The sequence below is a fragment of the Lepidochelys olivacea genome (assembly GCF_965140295.1).
Source record: "Lepidochelys olivacea isolate rLepOli2 genome assembly, chromosome: 2".
In the NCBI taxonomy this organism is placed as follows: Eukaryota; Metazoa; Chordata; order Testudines; family Cheloniidae; genus Lepidochelys; species Lepidochelys olivacea.
The window spans coordinates 168,786,712-168,809,274 of NC_140412.1; positions in this window are offsets into that span (position 1 = coordinate 168,786,712).

The following is a 22,563-nucleotide window of genomic DNA, read 5'->3' on the forward strand; positions in this document are numbered from 1 at the left end:
TCAGTCTATTTCATTTTAAAACGATGTGCTCCGGGTTGCATAGAGCAGCAGCTACTTTTCAACATCTGTTGGTCTGACTACTCCAACCACAAATATGCGACAGCATACTTGGACAATGTAGTCATTTATAGCAAGGATTGGAAGTCCCATATGGACAAAGTAGCTGCCAACTTTCAATCACAAAGGGGAGCCAGGTTAACAGCCCATAGTGCCTCCAAGGAACTGATAGTGAGATAAGGAAGACTGCAAGCCCTTGAGCTCAGGACTGATTAATTTGTTTTATGATAAAATCGATGGACTGGGTTAATTTGAGCTGAACAGAGCAGAGCCAGTTTGGCAAAAGTGGGTTACCCTTTGACAGGTCCCTTTATGGAGATAGACGAGACAATGTAGGGCCTGATCCTAAGCCCACTGAAGTCAATGATTTGAAGGGATCATGTCTGGCATAATAGTTCAAACCACCACCATTTGTAATGACACAAAGGTCAGTTCACTCTCAAATTGGACAGCATGAACTGGCAAATCAAGCTTGACTGGTTTAGTTATTAAATTGTTTCTAGACTCTTTAAATTGTTCATCCAACTCTAATTATACTCTGTCTGTAAATGAGCAGAGTGCCTACTCTGTGTTCACAGAGACCATGATCTAGTGTCCAAATTCATCTCCTTCCTGGGGTCTCGCTCCACGGTAACTCAAAAATAGCTAGCCGTACATTTTTGGTTGAAAAATGGCCTTGACTACTGTTAAATAAAACAAAGTGAAGTGATGTTATTAAAGAGATTACAAATCAGCAGGAAAATATTCTATTTTTTGTTTGCTGTAGGATTTTTAGAATATAGAAATAGAAGACACCCAACGATTCTGTGGAAGTTAGGATACTGGAGGTGCACTCAACTTCCAGAATGCAGACTTCAGTGAGCAAATGAGTAGGAAAGTGTGGTAGCATCTAAGGAATTTGGAAAGAAAGTAGGTGTCTGCCACAAAGACTAGTCAGAATCAAGTAATCTCCAAGCACATACCAGGTTTGCAACACTGTAGTTGCAGAATAAATGAATGACAAGTTGTTTATCTGACATTGTTCTGCAGATGGCTCCCCCACCCCAAGAGTGATTTGTTTTGTTTTGTTTTAACTCCCACTGAAGGACGAGGTGGGGGTGCCAAAATGCTAGGTTAGTGTATAGTAATTGCTAGTTGGCATTTCACAGAGGTCAGTCTAGGAATCCTGCTGCTAGGCACCAAGGGTTTATTCAAATTTGATGATACAAACTCAAAAATATGCTGTCATTCATTTCTGAAAATTCTCATTTGGGAGAGGAAACTAAAGAAGATACTAAGGGAGAAAAAGCTGATTTTGTAATATTTCTAAGCTACCAGACACTAGAAATCCTGTTCTTGCAAAATTTCCAGCCCTATTTCTTAACAAAAGATTTTGGAAATGATTTTTATGTGCATCAGGACTTTGGGGGCTTATTCAAAATGAAACAAACCTACCAATCTTTGCTTACACTTTACCTCTCACTGTCAGTCAAGCACTTTCTCTCACTCTCCAGAAGGGGTGGAAGTCCTGTAGAGGATTAAGTGGTTTCTAGCAGCACTGACTATTACACAGATTTCTGTTTGGTAATCTGCTGTTCTTTGAGGGGAGTGTACTCTGTAGTCTTTCCTCCAACCCCAATCCACAAAAGGTAGCAACACCACTTCCTCATCAGGAAATTCCTCTTTCCTTTGCTGCTCTGTGCATTGCACAGAGGCTTTTGGCCAAGAGTGAAAGCAGTGATTTCAGGTGAAACAAGTGTTTGATGCACAACACAAAGGAAATGCCTTTAAGAGACACCTTTGCAGAGAATAAATGGCAGATTCTCTGCAACTTGAAGTCTTTAAATCATGATTTGAGGACTTAAGTAACTCAGCCAGAGGTTAGGGGGGTCTACAACAAAAGTGGGCTGGTGAGGTTCTGTGGCTTGCAATCTGCAGGAGGTCAGACTAGATCATCATGATGGTCCCTTCTGGCCTTAAAGTCTAGGAGTCTAAATGCTCAGTGCTTTCTGAAAACTGGGTCCCCTTTAAAGGTATTTGGGCACCTAAAAATTAAGTCACCCCAAAACGGTTTGTTTTACTTGGCCCTATATCCTTCCTCTGGGCAAATTCCCATTGATACCAATGGAAAATGTACTCATTGTTTGGATATAAATGGCAGTTTTGCCTGAGGAAGGACATAGGTTCCAATCCTTTCTGATAGGAGGACTCCAATGACCTCCCAGGATAACTCCTGGGGAAAAGAGATGTATCAAAATTTCTGATCTCCAGTTTCAGTAAGAAGGCAACTCATTTCACCAAGTTTTAAAATCCAGTTGGCTAACATTTTAAAATACTAAATCATTACAGATTGTGATTTAAAGTGCATATGGGTGGGGGTAGGGATTCAAAAGCACACAGCCTTGGCCTAATTCTGCTCCCACTGAAGAACACTGTAGACTTTCCTAGGTTCAGAAGTTGAACTCAACCACTTGTGGTGGTTGAGTTTTGGAAACTTTTTGTTCACCATTAATTTCACTTTCACAAACCTTTACACTTCTAGACTCCAGATGGCAGTAGGTGGTCTCAATTTTGTAAGAACACACTGGGCCAGCACCTCTCAGGAGAGACTCAGAATATTACAATATCTAGCTCCAGAAATAGAAATACCTAAATAGTGCAAGAAAGACTGTTCTTGCTGTAATTCTGGCCCAACTCAGAAGCAGATAGAACAGGTCTTCATGAATGATTTCCAGTACTGAGAGACTTCCAGTTCTAGAATTATAGAAGTAAGAAACTTGGATAAGCATATCTGAATATTTTTGGGAGCTTATTCAAACTGAACCAAATCTTTTGTTGTTTGCCCATCATAAAAATGCAACATTAAAAACTCTTTTACCGATACAAACAAATAGTTTGTCTAGTTCAAATAAACAAGATAATACTGCGCTTTGCAAGTGGTGTTGAAAGGCCTTTCAGATCATAAAAAAACAAAGCATCAATAGGATTAGCCAATTTAAAAACAGGAGTAGAGAGTCTTTCGGTGTTCCCCAAGTACAAACATAACCGCTTCAGTAATATGAAATCATTTGGTTAAAAAAATTAAAGATTAATATCAAAAGTACCTTATCACCTGGGAGGTGGGAATGGAAATTGTTGAATGCAAACAGACTGACCCTTCCTGGATTCATTTTTCCACTGCATGTGCCAGGAGGATTCATGATGTGCGAAAAAACAGACTGAAGTCATTTGATGTGACAGGTGCATGAGCTTCTGCAGATCAGACACGTGTCTGAAGGGACCTTTCCAGATTAAAGTACTTGGAAAGAAACAGATTAAAAGCAAGTGTCGGGCTTTCATTATACACAGTACAAAAAATGCAATAGACTATTTTGATCACCTACCACACAGAGGAGTAATGCATGAAATTATGCAGGTTAGGCAGTTTGTTATTAAAGTGTGTATTCATTTAATATATATTGCAGTTAAGCAACCATATAAACAAACTACTAGGTGGTGCTAGTTAATCTCAAGAGTTGTGTTTTTAAGCAATAGTTTGGGTGAAACCTTCACAGCAGAGTTGGTGTGAAATAAGCAGCAGCAAAGATAGTGCAATTTGGTAATCACTGCTTCTTGACTCCAGATAGGGATTTACATTAGCTATACACAACATGGAGCGATTGGAGCATATGAATTTATAAAACGGAGGTGTGGACTGGTCTTATTAAGGCATTTTTAGTACAATGCATCCCTTCTGAATTCTACTGTCCTAATATTGGCTGAAGGGAAGGTTAGTTCAGGCACAAGAGATATTCCACTCTCAGCTGGAGTAACTGATGTGCAATGACTCTCCGTACATGAAGAGCCCTAAAGGAGATGGGCATATGTACAGAATATCAATGCACACATCTGAAAATGTAAAGGTCATAAAACAAACAATGCAGACAACCACATTGATGTTCTGCCATCCGGGGAGGGTATGTCCCCAATATCACCACCAGAGCAGAGAAACATGATCTGAGATGGAAAAAAAAAAATCATTCTGATATCTCTACTGCTAAACCAGAAGAAGATATACAGTAAACTCATAGCAGTTCATGGAAAGTTCGAGATACTTGTCTGAGGTCATCGGCTAGTCTGAATTAGTAGAAGCTAGATGTGTGGGATGCTCTATATCTAAGTCCCCAACCAAGCCCTCCAATTAATTGTTGGTGCTGTAGATAGCCATCTCCTAACACACTTGATCAGAAGTGTTCCCAGTTACCCTCCCTGCCTCAGTTTCAGGGAATACAGGCATTCGCCCTCTGTGGTTAACACCTGGAGTGCTCAATCACATCTCAGGACTGCAGTCATCACCTGTCACTGGGCAGGGACCCTTGAACCAACTAAGTTCTGTCTTTGTCTCAAGGTCTATGGAAAACCCACTTGGAACCAGTATACGCAAACCACAGGGATTGTACCAATCTGAAGTTGTTTATATTCTTAATGAACTGCTTCAATCACCCCTTCTGCTCTGCCACACACATACACACACGCACAGTCTCTTTTTAGCGCCTGTAAGAGCTGTGGTAACTCTCCCACATTGAGCAGGGCATAATTATAAACAATAATAATTAATACAATGGTCCCTGAAGCTACTGCATGAGATTGAAATACTTGTCAACCCCCCAGAAGAGGACATGGGAAAACTCTGCAAGTAGCTGAAGCTATTTTCACTCTGTCTCTTCACAGAAGTTTGATCACACCTTTCTCACACAAAGAATATGTGAGGAGACACTGCAGAACAAGAGGGATATGTAGGAAACAAAAGACCACCTTCATGGAAAACTCTCTCACTGACTTGCTTTGGGAAGTAATTTATGATTGCTTAGGTATTTCATCATAGCCATGTGTGGAAGGCTCTCTTAACGTTACTGTTTCTAGAGCTGCACAGCCCTACTTATTCCTTTTCCAGATAGCAATGGTTCTCTGGTTTTCCTCATATAATTGTCTTGTTCCAAGTCTAAGTTAAAAGGGGAACTGTTCTTTTAAAGCACTCGGAGCTACAGCTTGGAGCTGAAGGTACTGCTGCTAATAATGTCCTGGTCTCACCCTACTGGGCAGGGGTGCAGGTTTAACCTCTTTAGAAGTGAAAGTTTAGGCTTCCCGTCTTGAGACATTAGGAAAAAACATTTCCATTGTCGCTTTATAAGTTTGCTTTCCAACTTTTACAGTTATAGAAGGTCTAGTGTTAGAGAGCAGTTGCTGAATGAGACTGTGAAGCCTCCCATTAGCAAGAGTAGGATGGCAAACCTTGGAGAGCATGTAGGCCATCCCATAATCATAGAATACAAGGGTTGGAAGGGACCTCAGGAGGTCATCTAGTCCAACCCCCTGCTCAAAGCAGGACCAATCCCCATTTTTTGCCCCAGATCCCTAAACGGCCCCTCAAGGATTGAACTCACAACCCTGGGTTTAGCAGGCCAATGCTCAAACCACTGAGCTATCCCTCCTCCCAAGATAAATAAACCTCTCTTCCCCCTCTTCCCAATCTGCCTCTCCCAACAGCCCCAAAAGAGTCCCCAGGTTCACTTGTATTTGGATGTCCTATACAGGAATAGGCCCAATGGCCTGCAACTCACCTTTCTCTCAAAGCTTTTGCAACCAGCCAGCTAGCCTGGTCCCCCCAAAACAACTGCTGTCTTTTAGGATTTGGCAGAAAGGCACTTAGCCTTTCTCGACCTTCATGCTGTGTTTTGGGGGTGCCTGCTTCAGATTCGCTTTCCCACCTTTTTCAAAGTTTCAAATCCCTGCCTTTATTTCCCCCTCGTTAATGGGATTCTCCATCTCCTCCTAAATCTCACTGGGCAACGAGTGATTAACTGGGTATGCACTCCATCACACACCATTAGGAATTTTGAGACATACATACATACAACATGTAACCAAAGCTTGTAACCATATATGGAGCACAGGTAGGGTGATGGCTTAGCATTCCTGCAATCTCTGTCTCCCATCTGGTTCAGGCAGAGTACCAGGATCTAACAAGTGTCCTTTATATTTCCCCCCCCTCCTCCTCAAGGACTGAGTCAGACCAAATAGCTCATTTGTTTAGTAAATCCATCTTAGATCTTTATTACACATGCCTTCTTCCTTGCTAACTGCAACTGTCATGCCACACGCATCAGAGACTAACTAGGAGCAAACAATCAAACTCGTGTTTTCTCTTAGACACCATGGTAATGTGCACTCTAAAATAACCTAGACAGAGCTGGGGCAAGGATGAGCCACCCAGGAATAAGAGAAAATGTAACAGCTGCTAAAAATACTTACCAGCTAGAAGAGATTGGGGATGCAACCAGCAGCAGCAGCCTCAAATTCCATCTAAGGGATATAGCTGCCTGTCTGTTGGATTTAAAAAGACCATCCATCTCAAGAGCACTCTCTTAAAAGATACTATGAAAGTGAACCCATTCTTAAGAGTTCAGTAATGATTAAGGCCCAATTCTGCAAACCCATACACTTTCTTACCATCAAAAGCATATAAGTATAGACTAGAAATAAATTTGATTCACAAAAAGAGCCTATTTCAGTTCAAAGAAATGTAAATTTAAAGGCAAGGAGGTTTTAAAATCAAGGAAGTTTCACGAACAGATTTATCAATAAAGTTGAGACTAAAACTTTGCCTTTAGCATTTTAAGATAAACTTTAGAGAACCCATTTATGAATGGATCTTTCCATTCACCCTTTGGTTCACTGTGCAGGCAGGCTGACTAAGCAAGGCTAAGAATCCCAAACATCTCTCTCTGCCAGCTGGACACAAGGGAGTCTTGCGTTACTCCACCCTCTCTACAAGGATCCTGCTCACAGGCTCTAAAGGACAGCAGGCTGAGTTTTTCTACTCCTGCCAGACACTAACTAGTCTCCAGGACCATCTTATCAGCCAATATCTATTTTAATTATTCCTTCAGTCACAGAATATCAGGGTTGGAAGGGACCCCAGAAGGTCATCTAGTCCAACCCCCTGCTCAAAGCAGGACCGATCCCCAATTAAATCATCCCAGCCAGGGCTTTGTCAAGCCTGACCTTAAAAACTTCTAAGGAAGGAGATTCCACCATCTCCCTAGGTAACGCATTCCAGTGTTTCACCACCGTCCTTGTGAAAAAGTTTTTCCTAATATCCAACCTAAATCTCCCCCACTGCAACTTGAGACCATTACTCCTCGTTTTGTCATCTGCTACCACTGAGAACAGTCTAGAGTTCCTCTTTGGAACCCCTTTTCAAGTAGTTGAAAGCAGCTATCAAATCCCCCCTCATTCTTCTCTTCCGTAGACTAAACATCCCCAGTTCCCTCAGCCTCTCCTCATAACTCATGTGTTCCAGTCCCCTAATCATTTTTGCTGCCCTCCGCTGGACTCTTTCCAATTTTTCCACATCTTTCTTGTAGTGTGGGGCCCAAAACTGGACACAATACTCAGATGAGGCCTAACCAGTATCGAATAGAGGGGAACGATCACATACCTCAATCTGCTGGCAATGCCCCTACTTATACAGCCCAAAATGCCATTGGCCTTCTTGGCAACAAGGGCACACTGTTGACTCATATCCAGTTTCTTGTCCACTGTAACCCCTAGGTCCTTTTCTGCAGAACTGCTGCCGAGCCATTCGGTCCCTAGTCTGTAGCGGTGCGTTGGATTCTTCCGTCCTAAGTGCAGGACTCTGCACTTGTCCTTGTTGAACCTCATCAGATTTCTTTTGGCCCAATCCTCCAATTTGTTTAGGTCCCTCTGTATCCTATCCCTACCCTCCAGCGTATCTACCACTCCTCCCAGTTTAGTGTCATCTGCAAATTTGCTGAGGGTGCAATCCGCACCATCCTCCAGCTCATTTATGAAGATATTGAACAAAACCGGCCCCAGGACCGACCCTTGGGGCACTCCACTTGATACCGGCTGCCAACTAGACATGGAGCCATTGATCACTACTTGTTGAGCCCGACAATCTAGCCTACATTTGCTTTTCACAGACATCTGGAGCAGGGTAACTGGCCATCCAGACTGTCCTCTTAGGCCTTAAAGGGCCAGTACCTTGCTACAGTAGCCTTTTACACCTCCTTTGCAAGTGCAAATAACTACACTAGGAGTTCCCAAACTTTTTGATGGCACAATCACATTTTAAATGATCTATTTTCTCCCGGGATACCAGAGAAAATAGAGGATGCCATTTTGAAAAACAAAATGGCATCCTCCACACAGTGTGACCTTGAATGTACAGCACGTGAGAGGTCATGCCACATGGAGGACGCTATTTTGCTGTACAAAATGGCATCATCCACACAGCATGATCCCATATGCCTGGGGTGTGCAAGGTCACGCTGTGTGGAAGATGCCATTTTGTAGAGTAAAATGGCATCCTCCATGCATCATGACCTCGCATGCACCATACATGTGAGGTCATGCTGTGCAGATCAAAATGGTGTCCTCCGCACACTAGGGATCACTGAAACCCCATTTGCTGGCACTTGGGGTCACAACTCAGAGTTTGTGAACTGCTGAACTACACAAAGTACAAGATAATGGAGAAGTAGGTCCAAAGGTGGAAAAACTTAGAAAAGTTGGACTTATGATGGGATATATAAATCTTTTGCTGGGGAAGCTTTTTCTTAAAATAGTGTTAATAGGTTAAGTTATGTATAATCACATGTAATACAGCCAAAGGCTCCAAAATTCCAGAACAGGGCATCTCTGTGTTGTGAGGAGTGGGAAGTCCTGGGGCACTGTATGTTCTTTTACAAACCACCTTATTTAAATTCTTGGGAGTCTCTAAAAAAAAAAAAAAAAAGTGCTTCTCAAGGGCCTGCTTTTCAGAACTAATTTTGGAAAATGTACTGTTTTGAAAAACAGTTGCTTCCAGCTAGATGCGTGTTGTCTTGAGTTTCTCAGATAAATCTGCAATTAAAATATAGCAATTCAGCTGGCTGGATTATATCTTGTAATCATTCTACTGGCGTTACTTGAATTCATGTTTGTAGAATGCACAGTAGGGTTAGTTTTTTTGTGAGGCTGATGTCTTGGATTACATGTTTTCAAGAAACCATGGCCAAGTTACTGTTTGTCACATGAAGTTTCTCCTCTTGCAATCAAATGTGATGCCTACAGAAACATCAATAATATTCAGGTAGTGAGCGATGCTATGACCATTAATTATCAGGCTGGTGCCTAGTCTTTCATTATTTCCTTACATTCTCCCCTGTTTGTTATAGCTAACTGGTCTATGGTCTTAAACTTTGTACATCTTTGTGTGCAGGGGCCATCAGTTTATAGGATTATAAAATGCTGAATATAATGGGGCACAATCAAATCAGTTAGAACATCAGGGCTGGCATTAGATACTTGTAGTTGCTCTGATCTCACCAGCCCCCTAATCCATGGGGTTAAAGTGTGGTTCTACACTGACTAGTTACTATCTAAAATGGCACCATTCACTCTATAAATCTGCTCCCCTTTGTGGGCAGAGTCATTGCAACGGGTTGGATCATGGAAACCCCATTGGGACTGCCATCTGATGTGCACTCACTACCTCTGAGCCCATTTTCCCTGGCAGCTTCGGACTTCAGTACCTTGCCTTGTTTGAGCCAGACACGCTTGCCTGCTGTAAACACAGAACCAAGTCTGAACCACGTCTCCCACAAGCTGCAGGCTTAACTGAAAACAGCTTAAGAAGTGCTCCTGTCTCCAGCACTCAGATACCCACCTCCCAATGGGGTCCAAACCCCAAATAAATCCAGTTTACCCTGTATAAAGCTTATACAGGGTAAACTCAAATTGTTCGCCCTCTATAACACTGATAGAGGGATATGCACAGCTGTTTGCTCCCCCAGGAATTAATACTTGCTCCGGGTTAATTAAGAAGTAAAAAGTGATTTTATTAAATATAAAAAGTAGGATTTGAGTGGTTCCAAGTAATAACAGACAGAAGTAAATTACCAAGCAAAATAAAACAAAAACATGCATGTCGAAGCCTAATACCGTAAGAACCTAAATGCAGGTAAAACTCACCCTCAAAGATGTTCCAGTAAGCTTCTTTGACAGACTAGCCTCCTTCTAGCCTGGATCCAGCAATCACTCACACCTCTGTAGTTACTGTCCTTTGTTCCAGTTTCTTTTAGGCATCCTTTGGGGGTGCAGAGGCTCTCTCTTGAACCAGCTGAAGACAAAATGGAGGGATTTCCCACGGCGTTATATATAGTCCCTCTCTTGTGAGTATTTTTGTATTTTCCTATGCAACATCACAGCCCCAAGATGGAGTTTTGTAGTCACATGGGCAAGTCACATGTCCATGCATGACTCAGTTCTTTACAGGCATGGTTCCAATGTTTGTCTGTTTCCAGGAAAGCTCAGATGTGGATTGGTGTCTATCAAAGTCCATTGTCAGCTTAAGTGTTTCTTGATTGGGCACTTACTGAGAATAGTCTTTTCTCAGGAAGCTGACCAAATGCTTCACTAAGGCTACTTAAAATCAAACAAGTACATAGCCAATATTCATAACTTTGAATACAAAAATGATACATGCATACAGATAGGATGAATATATTCAGTAGATCATAACCTTTGCAGAAATGTGTTACATGTCATATTTCTATAAAGTATTATGGGATGCAACGTCACAGTCATATCTACCATTTTTGGTTTTAAGAAGAGGTTTTAATCAGGGCTGTCAAGTGACTATAAATTAATCGTGATTAATTGCATGATTAATAGTGCTGTTAAACAAAAGAATACTATAGTTATTTTTGGATATTTTCTACATTTTAAAAAAAAATATTTATTTCAGCTACAACATGCAAGACATTTACATGACAGATCCATGTGTCCCTTCATACTTCAACCACCTTTCCAGAGAACATGCATCCATGCCGATGATGGGTTCTGCTGAATAACCATCCAAAGCAGTGCGGACCAATGCATGTTTATTTTAATCATTTAAATGCTGCCAGTAGAAGGTGGATTTTCTTTTTTTGGTGGTTTGGATTCTGTAGTTTCTGCATCCAAGTGTTGCTCTTTTAAGACTTCTGAAAGCATGCTCCACACCTCATCCCTCAGATTTTGGATGGCGCTTCAGATTCTTAAACCTTGGGTTGAGTGCTGAAGCTATCTTTAGAAATCTCACATTCGTATCTTCTTTGCATTTTGTCAAATCTGCAGTTCTTAAAACTAACATGTGCTAGGTCATCATCCGAGACTGCTATAACATGAAATATATGGCAGAATGCAGGTAAAACAGAGCAGGAAACATACAATCCTTCCTCAAGGAGTTAAGTCACAAAATTTAATTAATGGTTGTTTTTTTTTAAACGAGAGTCATCAGCATGGAAGCATGTCCTCTGGAATGGTGGCCAAAGCATGAAGGGGCATACGAATATTTAGCATATCTGGCACGTAAATACTTTGCAATACCAGCTAAAAAAGTGTCATGGGAACACCTGTTCTCACTTTCAGGTAACATTGTAAATAAGCAGCAGGCAGCATTATCTTCTGTAAATGTAAACAAACTTGTTTGTCTGAGTGATTGGCTGAACAAGAAGTAGGACTAAGTGGATTTGTAGGCTCTAAAGTTTTACATTGTTTTGTGTTTGAGTGCAGTTATATAACAAAAAAAATCTACCTTTTTAAGTTGCTCTTTCGTGGTAAAGAGATCGCACTACAGTACTTGTATAAGGTGAATTGAAAAATACTATTTCTTTTGTTTATTTTTTCACAGAGTAAATATTTCTAATAAATATAAAGTGAGCACTATATACTTTTTATTCTGTGTTAATGAAATGTTTGAAAATGTAGAAAAACATCTAAAATATTTAATAAATGTAACTTGATATTCTGTTGCTTAATAGTGCAATTAAAATAGATTTAAAATCACGATTAATTTTTTGACTTAATCATGTGAGTTAACTGCAGTTGACAGCCCTAGTTTTAGTGCTTTGCTTTTTTGAAACTTGTGTTAGCAGTGCAGAACCAAGAGTGAGTTGGGTTCTATCCATTGTGCACCATTAGATTTGTTTACGAAGCTCCTATGTGCTTGATCAGGTCTTAAACACCCAACCATATGGAAGGAAATGGGATTGCACACATGATAATAAGCTGTACTTTAGCACTTTTAATCCTTAGATTTCAAAATGTTCTACCAAGAAAGGCAAGTACCACTAAAAGCATAGTTTGGACAGTAGGATATTTCTATTTCTTTCATATCCCCTGAATAAGAGTTAGCTGGACTCTGCTAGCCCAGTTGAATCTGTGGAAATACTTTTTTTTAAGTAAGTCTTACGTGTGTCTATTACATTTTGTATGTAAATTGTTGGGAGACAAAAACAAACAAACATGGAACCCAGCCATGTATTTCTTTAATTAAAAAAACTAAAAAATAAAAAATTCAATTTTCAATGTAGTACCGCACTTTGAAGTGCATGTAGCTCCCTCTGAATAAAATGACACTGATTTCAACTGGGGGGGGGGTCTCATTCTCCAAGGAGTTAGGGTTTAGACTGAGTATTTCACAAACTTTGTGAAAGGTGCAATGGTCTGATGCTTGCACAAGAGGTGGTGGTATGGGGCAAGGCTGTATATATTACTGTCAGGTACAGGGATGAAATTTTAATAAGTTACCATATAATTTATGCAGAAAAGGCTCTGTAAAGGGAGCTTGTGGAAACAATAGTGATGGGTTGATCCTTTTAGGGGAAATCTAACACCATCCCTCTAACCACAACCCAATACACTGGAGGGTACCTATTACTATTTAATGTACACTAATACTTCATCTGTTCAGTGCCAAAGATCTAGCAGTTCGGCCTACTTTCAGAATATTCAGAAATCAATATTCAGAATACCAGCTACACTCCTTATTCAGACAGAACTGCTGATGAAATGCTATAGGATTTTGCATACATATACACTTGTAGATCTAAGTGTGGTTCTAAGTGGGGTTCTCACATGTAGGGTTGCAAGCTGTCAACCTCCACCTCAAACCTCGCTTTGCCTCCAGCATTTATAATGGTGTTAAATATATTAAAAAGTGTTCTTAATTTATAAGGGCAGGGGGGTTGCACTCAGAGGCTTGCTATGTGAAAGGGGTCACCAGTAAAAAAAAGTTTGAGAGCCACTGATCTAAGACATTCTTAGAATATATGCTGCAGAATACCTACACTGTCACAGGAGTAGCAAGATCAACCCCACAAGAGGGCAGCATTTCTATCCAGCAAGAGCTTCCCAATCTAGAAGAAACCACGGAAATGAAAATAAGTACAGATTTCTGTGTACAAACTTCTGAGCCTAGAGCTGGTTGATTTGTGAAGAGTTCAATTCACACTTGTCTAGTAGATTTGCTAACAGTAATTTTTCCCCATTACTTGACCAGCCCCATCTTTAACCAACTTCATCAGCTGGGTGTGTGGGGAACATATTCCTCCAGTTCAGGAAAGACCATCACTCTAGCTGGTATAGACATACACTAGGACCAGCTCACTTAGAAAGTGTCCTGTTTCAAATATGGAGATTCTAAACACCTCACTTCTGTATATGAAGGACGATGCCTGTTGTGGACTCCCCCATACTTCTATGGTCCCCATTTTCTTGCCAGCACTCCTGTCTGTCCTTTATTTCACTCATGTGCATGTCTTCCAACCCACCCACCCGCTCCACTTCCATATTATGTGCATAAATACTAAAAGAACGTTCTCAGTATCAAATATTTGGGCTCTTCCCTAACTTAAGGGAACTCAACTTATTTGGACTAGAAAGAAGGTGCACATTTTTAACAGTGAGCCTAATCAGCCATTGGAGAATCCACCACATCTCTAGGTATGCTGCGCCATCACTTGAGGTCAAGAGCAGGTATCTTTCTAAAAAGGTATACTGTAGCTTAGAAGACAGTTATGGGCTTGAGGCAGAAATTGTTGAGTGAGGTTATGTGGTGTATGTTATGAAGGAGATCAAACTGGATGACTATAATGGTTGACCCCTTTTTAAAAAAAATATCTGTGATTATGCTGAAACTGTTACTTGCATAAAAGCTTAGATAAATTGACTGCACACCTCAGATGTACTACCTGCTGATTAAAAGGTGTGTTATACATGTGTGTGTCATGGTAAGTTATATATTGTATTCATGAACCCTATTTCTTGTGAAGTAGCTGCTCTCTTATCTAGCATCCTTTACCCAGCTGCCAAATAACAACTGGGCTAGTATTTAACAGTGAAGCTTGGTAATTTAATCTGATTGATAACAGCAGGGCTTCACAGTGAGAGACTGATTTCACCATAAAACTTGGACTATAATTGAAAGGGTAGATTTTACAAGGTCCTACAGGAAAATGCTACCCCAGTCTCCACTATGCATCTCTGTGCAATACACACAGATCAAGCGACAAAAAAATTGTCTTGGTATAAAAATTCTCTTCTGCTCTTTACCACCCCCGCATAGAAACATTTTTGGTGGCCAATTCATAACACTAGTAGCACTGCAGCATGATTAGGGCAGGGGTAAATACATTAATGTTGTCATGACAACATTTGTACATGCATTTAAGGGAAAGTGTTATGTTGGTCTGATGAAAACATCTACGCTTGGGTCCATGTGCAATCATATTCACAAACACTCTTTTATATGCAAAAGTACTTTGTCAGTAGTAGCATAAGAACAGTGTTAGAGGATTTTTAAACAGCCAGATTTAGACAGCTGCCAATATGGCTTTAGCATGATTTGAGAATTGTTAGAGTTATAATAAAAGAAGCTTTTTGCACTAATTAAGAACACCATAGACACTTTTACTAACTAGATCTTTTTTTTAAAAATATAGTTGCAGCTCGAATAGTTTTCATGCTATTGTGGTCCTGGCTTAGATTACAATGAAGAACTGCTAAGGATATAGACAAGACCCTATCTCCCATTGACTTCTGTGGAATCTAGCTAGTAGAAAACTTGCACCCATGTAACCAAAGGCAGGATTGTGCCTGTGATGGGTTGCACCCCTCCCGCCCCCCAATGTTCTGGGATACCACTGAGCCCACCTGTTCTGCCAGCCTGGGCCCCCTTTACCCTGTCTGGCTGAGCCAGGCTCTTCAGCCTCCTCTAGCACACACAGACAGGGCTGCAGAAAGGCACTAAAATCAGGTCTGGGAAGACTCAGCTTAAGGGACTTGCCCCAGAACTCAGGTGCCCCCGTCCCTTGGAGTGCAGATCCAAAGGTATATTGTCTTGCGCTGTACAGAAAGATCTTCACCGTGCAAGCTCATAAAAATTTGCCCTCTCCCTCAATGTGAAGAGATATTCACAGCTTCTTTGCCCCTCCCCCAATATAGATTGCAGAAAGAAATACATTTACTACGAGAGATTTTAAGTGATAAGGGATAGCAAACAGAACAAAGCAGATTGCTAAGCACACAACAAAACATGCAAACTAAGCTGGATTCATTAAAGACACAGGTTACAAAAGGTAATTTCTCACCCTAAATGTTGAATTAGGCAGGAGACAGTTTCTGCAGCTTAGAGTTCTAGTTCTCTCTCCTTACACAGACTGGACCTGTCTCAGTCTAGACTCACCCCTGCCTTTCCCCTCAGATACTTTCAGCAGTCTCTTCTTGGGTAGGCAATGGAGGAGAGTCCCTATCAACCCTCTCCCCAGCTCTTAAGAATTTACTTAAGGCAGGAATCCTTTGTTTGATCCCCATACCCCTACAGGGGAAGAGTATGAGCAGTGTGCAAGCTGGTATTTTGTAGCAGGTGATTTTATCACCTGACCTGGTCGGGTGTCACAGCTACATCTCAGGGAGCCTCTCAGGAAGGAGAGTGATTAGTATCTTCACAGTCCTATTTCTTCCTAATGGCCTGCAGGGAAGATGGCCGGTTCCCTGATGGGTATCTTGCAAATACTCATACAGTTGTAATTGTTACATAGTCAATATTCCTAACTTTAGGATACAGAAATGATACATGCATACAAATTGTATAATCACATTCAATAAATCATAACCTTTCCAATGATACCTTACATGACCCATCTTGCATAAAACAGATCTTAGTTATGCCATATGCATATCAACCATATTTCTATGACAAATATGGGGTGTAACATCAGTGCCCATTGAGTTTTGTTTGTCTGTCATTTTGCTGTACTTAAAAACACAAGAGATGGTGTTTGCATCAAGAAATGAAAGATAACCACCATCTGGCACATACTTTTCTCCACATTTCAGTTGAAATGACTGGGGAGTATCCAAATCAGTTACTGTAAGAGTTGTAACTCCCCCAAAATGGAAGTGATTATATACAAATTAAACAACTTGTGAGGGTGCTCCTGTCAGATTTGGCCAGTGCCTTAGTTTCCCTCCAGTTTTCCGTGTCCGTTTTCCCTCCATGAGATTGGGGTTGTTTGTCTCTCTGGCCAGACTACAATGAATAGTTTTCTTTCTAGTCATTAATGACTGCTTCTTGGAACCCACAAGGGGAGAGGCAATTCCTGATTTAGTCCTAAATGGAGCAAAGGATCTGGTCCAAGCAGTGAATATAGATGAACTGCTCAGTTATAGTAATGTAATTAAATTTTACTTTTTTTTCTTTGGGGGGGGGGAGATATGCAAAGAAACCCACCCCAGTAACATTTAACTTCAAAAAGGGAGGAAAAAACCACACACAAAAGTGAGAAAACTAGATATTGAAATTAAAAGGAATAGTCACAAGAGTAAAATGCCTGCAAGCTCCATGGAAACTATTTATAAACACCATAAAGGCTCAAATTAAAGTTTATACCCCAAATTAAAAAAAATCAAAACAGTAAGAGGATTAAAACAATGACACCATGGCTAAACAGAGAAAAGGAGGTGGTTAGAGGCAAAAAGGCATTCTTTAATAATTGGAAGTTAAATCAAACGGAGGAAAAAACATAATGGAGCATAAACTCTGGCAAGTTGAAGTGTAAGTAGGCAGGCCAAAAAAGAATTTGAAAAGTAACTTTCAAAATAAAAGAAATTGCAATTACTTTTGGGTAAGTACATCAGATGCAGGAAGCCTGCCACATAACCAGTGGGGCCAGTGGAGGATCAAGGCACCGAAGAAACACTCAAAGAAGATGAGGCCTTTGCAGAGAAGCTAAATGAAATCTTTGCATTGGTCTTCATGGCACAGAATATGAGAGAGAGAGAGATTCCCAAACCTGAACTATTCTTATTTGGTGACAAATCTGAGGATCTGACACAGATTGAGTTGTCAATAGAAATGGTTTTGGAACAAACTGATAATTAAACAGGAATAAGTCACCAGGACCAGATGGTATTCACCCAAGAGTTCTGAAGGAACTGCCATGAAATTGCAGAACTGTGGTATGCAACCTATCACTTAAGTCAGCCTCTGGAAAATAGTTAATGTAATTCCAGTAATGAAAAAAGGCTCAAGAGGCAATCCTGGAAATTACAGGCTGCTAAATCTAATTTAAGTAAAAGGGAAATGGGTTGAAACTTGGGCTGTTGATTAATTGCAGTTAACTAACGCAATTAACTCAGAAAAATTAATGACAATTAAAAAATTGCAGTTTTAATTGCACTGTTAAACAATAGAATACCAATTGAAACTTAATTATGGATTTTTTTCTACATTTTCAAACATATTGATTTCAATGACACAGAAGACAAAGTGCATAGTGCTCACTTTATATTTTTATTACAAATATTTGCACTGTAAATAGTATTTCTCAATTTAGCTCAAGTGAAGCACAAGTACCATAGTGTAATCTCTACCATGAAAGTGCAATTTACAAATTTAGAGTATTTTTGTTTCATAACTGCACTAAAAAAACCAATGTAAAACTTGAGCTTACAACTCCATTAAGCCCTTAAGGGTTTCTGCAGCCCAATCTAAAAGAAGGAAACAAGGAAATTAAAGGGAGTTACATATTCTAGCCAGTCCTGCTACAAATAGCCAAACTGCCTGTAAGCTAGGTTACTTTGTAAGCTGCTCCTAGCTCTACAGCTTCTCTATCTTGCTGCTTACTTTGAGCCCTTTCACGAGTGTTCTTGGAGTCGCTTCCTTCCCTGCTCTGAAAGCCAGGCTTTTCTGTAGCTGTTTAGTCAGTTGGTCCACTTTCATGCAGAGGAAGGGCTAATTCAGATTAGATAGGGTTTTCTATGCTCCATGGGACTCTCACTATTCATTATATCCAAGTTCAGGACACCACACTGAAAGGCAACATCTCAGGTCTGGGAACTCTTTATACCAGACCAGCTTCTCTCCCTGTCTCATGATTTCTGTGGCTTTCCTAGGTTAGCTACACCTAGGAATGCTACTGTTAGATTCTGATCTTACATTTACATTGGTGTAAATGCATAGCCGTCCAATTAGCTTCTGTTGAGCACAGTTCAGAATCTGACCAACTGCCTTCTGTCTGACCTCATGAGGTCTGAATTCAGCAGCAAGAAAAGGAGAGATCACCGGTGACCTCTGAGAGAAACTGCAGGAAACATGGATTATTAGGAAGGAGGAGTTTCAAAACTGATCTTCAAATTTGAGAAAGTTTGTGTTTGATCTAGTATGATATTTGATCTGAGGATCAATTGGATTCTTATTCTGAAATGGTTTACTCCTCTCATAAAAAACTTGAAAATACTCATTTTTATGGTGCTTTCTATCAGAGGCTTTCCATGCACCTAAGCTTTAACTATAACCACAAACACACACCTTTCATTCTAAAGGACCCCCAAACCACTTTGTTAAAAGGCAGAACCCAATTGTGCTCTTGTATGCAATGTGCTCTGTGTGTCTGACAGCAGAATTTGGCCTCTAGTATATAAAGGTATATGATACACATCACTTCACCCATCAGTGAAATTTAGCTCCCTGGTGCAGAAAGCTGTAGCTAATTAACTGTTCAGTAGCGTTACTGTGTACATTTTAGGCCAGGAAGTGAAGACGAATGCTTTATCCAATTGAAACTGTATGGAAAATTTAGTGAGGCAGAATACAATTATCCAAGCTGGCTTTGGCCAGGATAAAGTGAGAAGTCCTGCTTTCTGCAGCACCCCCAAGTTTTCTTCAGACACCTCCCAAGAGCAGTTCAGGCACAAACCTACATAAAAATCTGCCAGCTTTACAGCCCCAGGTAGTGAAGGAGATGGTAATGAAACAGCTTTAAAAATAAATTATTGTTCTATTTATTCTGCAATTAATTGGTTTCCGATTGACTATCTAGTAACTGTTGTCATTGTTGGCTTCATGCGTGCAGCACTGAAAAATATGCAGCGTAATAAATGCTTTGCCATATACCTTTGTTTATGTCAAGGTAAACTGCGACTGTGCTTATTATACAACAATCTTATTGATCACAGCATGGTAGGCCCTCATTTACAAGAGTCTGAGACACTAAATACTTTTGCTCCCTTTCAGAGGATTTCTTATAAGATTGAATTTTAGGTGCCCCAGATTACCCCCCTAAATATATACTTAAATACCTTCTTTAGGAATTGAAGTATTATTTAGGCATGCTAAATCCCTGTGTATACTAAAACCAACACTTGTGTGCTCAACATTCATAATGATGGATTAAAGAGGACTAGTTTAGGCACTGAAGTGTGAAATTTGGGCATACAGAAACTTTTTTAGTTGGAATAGTCAAGTAGAATTTTTACTGTGGCTAGCGTACATCCCAGAAGACAGAACTTCAATGCAACATTCATAATTTGAGACAGTAACTATAGTAGCTCTTTACTCTGGTGAGGAAGATTCATATTTTTATACTATAAATGCTTTCCAAGGCTTCTGAAGTCTACAGAAGCCAATAGGGCTGATTTTGCTCAATTAATTTTAGCTATAAAGTTAAAAAGTAAGTTCCCAAATTATATTTATATCTTTGCTATGCCTATATGCATCTTAAAATGGGTTTAAACCACTATATTAGAGCTTTTGAGCAAAAACAGATTTTTACAGGAAAATTTTAGATAATAGCAAAAAAAGTAGGAAAAGCCACTTATTTCAGTTTGTCTCTAAGAACAAAGTGCCTCATAACAGGACAAATTTAGTATTCTTTTAGTGTGCACTGTAAAATGATCCATTTTCAATCACATACAACAGCATCTTGGGCTATAAACAGAGCTTTTTTTTATGATTTCTTCCAAAGTTGCTTTTTTGAGGCCTTCTTGGTGGGTCTCATTTTCCTCAGGAAACCTTAACCCCCCAGTTTTAAGTTTTGAAGAAAGTGAGCAAAATTCACAACTCTTAAATAAGGCCAAGAAGAAATCTACCTTTTTCTTAAAGGACCAAAACATACTCACCTTGAATAGGAGTTTTATACAATTTTAAAAATTGTTTGTATTTTTATCCCATGCCCATCATAGCATCCAAACACCTAACATGAACAAGAATTTAGCCCTAATTGGTGAAGCTTGCTGAATCATTCATTCTATCCTGTTGCTTTGCCAGCTTTATTTATGCTACACAACTTAAGAGTACCCGGAGAGCTGGATGCCTTTGACAAACTCTTAAAGACACATTCATACAATTAGATTCTGGCCTTTACCCACAGATAAAATGACACCAACAAGAACTAATAAAACCCAACAATAAATCTATTACAAGAGTCTCTCTCCACTCTCAACCGCCAACCAATCTTTTTTTTAAAAAAAAAAAATCTTTGTATCCTAGTGATATGAAAGGATGATTCTGCTTTAATTCTATCAACCTCAAAATACCAACAGTTTCTGCCATAGTGGCCCATCTTGTAATTAGATAACATTTCCTCATAAATAACCAGAAATGGGATTTCCAACTTGCATTGAGGTGTTAAGATGCACATTTTCATTGAAAGTTAATGAGATCTGAGAGCCTAATTTTTAGGGCTTGTCTACATGGGACATCCAGGAAAATTATTCTGAATTAACTAAAGATGTGAATTTGAAGTGGATTGGTTAAACCGCATCAAACCTCTGTGAACACCTCATTCAGAATTAAAGTAAACCAAAATAAGGCTCTTAATTCGCTTCCATAGTGAATTAAGGTAATTTGATTAAGATCACCTGAATTCTGAATAGCAGCATCCACACAGTTTATTGTGGTTTAGTGAATATTGTGGTTCACTTCACAGTCACCCCTTTTTGTTATTTTGGATTAATTTTCCTGGTTGCTCCCCTGGAGACAGACTTTACATATTTTGAAATCCTGCGCATAAGCACTTCCAAACAAAATGACAAGAAATATTTGTTTGCCATGGACCTTGTAGTACGAAATTGATGCACAGCTCTCTCAGATGTTGCAGGAGGTACATCTATGGCATGTATCTCCTCTACATTGTGGAAATAATGCCAGAACCTGCCAGGGTTGTGTTTTTGTATTTGTAGAAATAGCCTCACAGTACTTCTCCTGATGAATGGCTAGATTGGTTTTGGCAGCCCCATTCTAACAATGCTTCTCAGTGATTAATGACATGGGAAACAAGGAAGATGCATCTAAACATGCAAGAAAAAGAAATACAAGGTTGCAGAACTGCTGACTGCTAATTGTGAGGGAGTAAAGAGTGGAAAAAGGATGTCTAAGAATATTGATTAGACACACTTGTTAGATGTGTCATTACCACTGCTCTACCTAAAAATGGACACCAGTGACTCAGTTTTCCCTTGTTATATGCGTTCTTCACTATGCTGAGGAATTCTCCCTCTCAGGCCAGGCTCACATTTCCCTCCCCTACACCATTTTTCTGATGTCTCCTCATAGGTGTTCCACCTCTGCTTTAAACCAAACATGGCACAAATGAACTTATGTTTCTTTCTTAAACAGTCTCCCCTTACCTGCACCATACATCACTGTTGAATAACCACCCATAATCCTAACAACTCAAATTCAGACTTATCTTTGACTCCCTTTCCTTTTCTCCTCACACGCATACACCTGCCAAATCTTCTCACTTAATTTTTTCTAATCCCCCTACATCTCCAGCCCCACTGACAAGACACTGGTTTATGCCACTGATTCTCTTTTGCCTGGATGACCAGGACCTCTTTTTGCCTCACTTTTTCCACTCTTCAGTCTAACATTCTGCAACCTACATAGTTCTCAGAAAGGCAGAGGAAAATTATGTCTTCTTTCCACTGCCTTCCTGACTTTTTCCAGATAAAGTTCAAACTGCTTCAGACCTTTAAGCCTTTGTAAAACTGCCTGTACCTTCATCTCATCTCCTTCCACCCTCCACTTAATCCTGCGCTTGGACAACTCATACTTTTTAAGTAAAAGTAGCAGGAAGAGACAAAAGGACCAAACTTTGTTTCACACTGCCTCTTATTCCTAGAAGATTATCCTCTTCCCATGTACTAAGCCCACAATTTCTTCTGTCAAATCCTTCGTCCACTATCTACTTGTGTCTTTTTGTCATTCTCCCCCGCCCCCCGTGTCTTTTTGTTTTCCCACCTATGCTATTCTATCTACTCTATTGCTACTTAAAATATCAGAATATATATGATTAGCTTCCCATGTTCAGGTTTCAGAATAGCAGCCGTGTTAGTCTGTATCTGCAAAAAGAAAAGGAGTACTTGTGGCATCTT